A 3713-nucleotide genomic window follows, 5' to 3' on the forward strand; every position below is an offset into this window, starting at 1 on the left:
CGAGTTGAAATAAAAAAGCCTATTAATGAAATCCAATAAAAAATGGAGGCTCTAACTGCTAGGATAAATGAGGCAGAAGAGAGAATTAGTGATACAGAAGATCATATGATGAAGAATAAGGAAGCTAAGAAAAAGAGAGATAAACAACTACTGGATCATGAGGGGAGAATCTGAGAGACAAGTGATACCATAAAGTGAAACAATATTAGAATAATTGGGATCCCAGAAGAAGGGGGGGGCAGAAGGTATATTGTAGCAAATTATAGTGGAGAACTTCCCTAATCTGAGGAAGGAAACAGGCATCAAATCCAGGAAGCAGAGAGAACCCCCCTCAAAATCAATAAAAATAGGTCAACACCCCCACATATAATTGTGAAACTTACAAATCTCAGAGACAAAGAGAAAATTCTGACAGTAGCTCCGGACAAGAGATCTGTAGCCTACAATGGTAGAAACATTAGATTGGCGACAGACCTATCCACAGAGACCTGGCAGGTCAGAAAGGACTGGCATGATACATTCAGGGTGCTAAATGAGAAAACTATGCAGCCAAGAATACTTTATCCAGCTAGGATGTCATTCAAAATAGGAGAGATAAAAACTTCCAACCTAAATGTGATAGAAATCCATTAAAATCCTAGAGGAGAATAGAGGCAGCAACCTCTTCCACCTTGGCCGCAGCAACTTCTTGCTAGACGCGTCTCCAAAGGCAAGGGAAACAAAGGCAAAATGAACTATTGGGACTTCATCAAGATAAAAACTTTTGCACAACAAAGGAAACAGTTGACAAAACCAAAAGGCAAGTGACAGAATGTGAGAAGATATTTGCAAATGACATATCAGATGAAGGGCTAGTATCCAAAATCTATAGAGAGCTTATCAAACTCAACACCCAAAGAACAACTAATCCAATCAAGAAATGCGCAGAAGACATGAAAGGACATTTTTTCCAAAGAAGACATACAAATGGCCAACAGACACATGAAAAAATGCTCAACATCACTTGGCATCAGGGAAATACAAATTAAAACCATAATGAGATACTACTCACACCAGTCAGAATGAAGAAAAAACATCAGTGGCTGTCAGGAGATAGGAGGGAGGGATGAATAGACAGAGTGCAGAGGATTTTTAAGGCAGTGAAACTAAGTGTGATACTATAATGGTGGATACATATCATTATAAATTTGTCCAAACCTGTAGAATGTACAACTCCAAGAACAAATCCTAATGTAAACTATGTGTCAATGCAGGTTCTGGTAGGGGGAGGCTATGCATGTGTGGGGGGAGAAGGTATCTGGGAAGACTCTAACTTCTTTTTTAGGGGGAGTTTCTGTAACTTCTGCTAAATATTGCTGTGAACCTAAAATTGCTCCAGAATACAAAGTCTATTAAAAACAAATAAAAAACCAAAGAGCTAATAAGCAACAAACTAATACATTTATTCCTATGAAATTTTATCTGATTTAATTTTTTACACTATTTTTTTTTTGAAGATTTTATTTATTTAACACAGAGAGAAAGCACAAGCAGAGGGAGTGGCAGGCAGAGGGAGAGGGATCTTACTATGATTCCATGTATAGTCCACTCACAGCTGTTCAAAAGTCCCTATTCAACAATCTTGGGATTGGATGGGACCCTAGAAGTCAGTTATTCTAATCCCCAATATGGAGATCCCTCCCACAGCTTTCTATATCTTCTGGCATGCAGAGGAAGTCCACTACTGTTGTGGGATCTCATTCCTTTGGTGGACAAGTGAAATTGGTCAAGGACTCTTCCTGCTGTATCAAAAGTAGCCTCTCTGCACTTTCAATGTATTCGTCTTGGCTCCACAACCACCCAGGAGAAGGCCAGCTTCTTTGCTCAATCCTCAATCCTCTGGAGGGAGTTTCTCTGTCCCCTGGGTTTTCTCTTTTTGGGCTATTCCTCCTTGTGCCTTGGTCTCCATGCCCTCTACTCTCCTAGTAGCCCTTCTTGGAGCATGCAGCACAGAGTTGTGGTTAGGGTAGGGAAAGCACAGACTTTGGCAACAAAGAGTCTGAGCATCAAATCTACTTAAATTTGGTTCTGTGTTCTTCTCTGTAAAATAACTACACCTACCTCCTAGTCTTGTGAAGAGGATTAAACAGAATTAGATCTGTAAATTAATAGATACACAGTGAATATTTACTTCAATATGATTTTTCTTTTAAAGCGTGATGGGTAGATAAGTGATTATTGAGATGGGACCTGATTGGTGGAGAGTAAACTATTTCCCTTCTCTTGGACACCATCTTATTATTCTTCCATTTATATCACCTAAAAGCATTGGCATTATCTTTCATGGGCAGCCAGACACATTGTACTTAAAAGTGCCAATTTCCACTAAGTCACAAGCTTACCTAACTTATTGACATTTTAAGTCTAAAGTGTAAGAAATTGGGGCACCCGAGTGGCTCAGCCAGTTAAGTGTCTGCCTTCAGCTCATGTCACCAAGCCCCACGTCGGGGCTCCCTGCTCAGCGGAGAGCCTGCTTCTCCCTCACCCTCTGCCCTCTGCTTATGCACAGGCTGTCTCTCTCTCAATAAATAAAATCTTTATACTAAGATCTTATTGTTGCAAGAATGGGTAGACTTTTGGGGTTTTTTTAAAGATTTTTTTTAAGGGGCTCCTGGGCGGCTCAGTCAGTTGAACATCTGCCTTTGGCACAGGTCATGATTCAGGATCCTGGGATCAGCCCTGGGATGCAGTCAGGCTCCCTGCGCAGGAGGGAGTCCTCTTCTCCCTCCCCCTCAGTCCCTCCCCCAGCCTGCGTGCACAAGCGCGCTCTCTCTGTCTCTCTCCCTCTTTCCAATAATAAATAATCTTAAAGATTTTCTAAGTAGAAATTGACAAAATTATCCCCTTTAATTATAATGGAAAATAAATCATGCTGTGCTTTATTCTTTTTCTCCTTTAATTAGTGGACCTGCCTATTCAAAACCTTAATAAAAATTATATATAAAACACCAAGCTCTCTGGGCTCAGACCTAGTTTTCAGCGACATGGCTAACTGCACCAAGAAGGTCGGAATCGTGGGTAAATACGGGACCCATTATGGTACCTCCCTCAGGAAAATGGCGAAGAAGATGGAAATAAGCCAGCACACTAAGTACACTTGCTCCTTCTGTGGCAAAACCAAGATGAAAAGATGAGCTGTGGGGTTCTGGCACAGTGGTTCCTGCATGAAAACCGAAGCCCTTGGCCTGTGGACCTACACCACCACTTCTGCGGTCACAGCAAAGTCGGCCATCAGAAGACTGAAGGAGTTGAAAGACCAGAAGATCTACCATTTGAAACGTTGCTAGCCTATAATAAGTGGGTTAATTTATGTAACAAAATTACTTTGGCTTGTTGTTAAATTTATTAATTAGATCTTCCTATTTGTGTTGCATTAATTTTGCTTTCTCAAAAGACTTGGAAATCAAAAATCCTTCTAATTTTTGTTGGAAAGAAAATAAACATAGATAAAACACCAAAACATCATTCCAGTCTTCCTCCTTGATTTTGTAAAAGGAGCACTCCTGGTGTTTATGCATATTTTTTCTTCCCATGTTTTTGTTGATTCTTTTGTATAGACATACATCTGACCTTTATTTTATTTTTTTTTTTTTAAAGATTTTTTATTTATTTATGTGACAGAGATACAGCCAGCGAGAGAGGGAACACAGCAGGGGAGTGGGAGAGGAAGAAGC

At 40.2% G+C, this 3713-nt stretch overlaps 1 pseudogene; it reads left to right on the forward strand.

Annotated features, from left to right (window-relative positions):
• Positions 1-2942: 2942 nt before the first annotated feature.
• On the forward strand, positions 2943-3492 carry LOC113248785 (60S ribosomal protein L37a-like; annotated as a pseudogene).
• Positions 3493-3713: the final 221 nt, after the last annotated feature.

Source organism: Ursus arctos, unplaced genomic scaffold, assembly GCF_023065955.2.
Source record: "Ursus arctos isolate Adak ecotype North America unplaced genomic scaffold, UrsArc2.0 scaffold_1, whole genome shotgun sequence".
In the NCBI taxonomy this organism is placed as follows: domain Eukaryota; kingdom Metazoa; phylum Chordata; class Mammalia; order Carnivora; family Ursidae; genus Ursus; species Ursus arctos.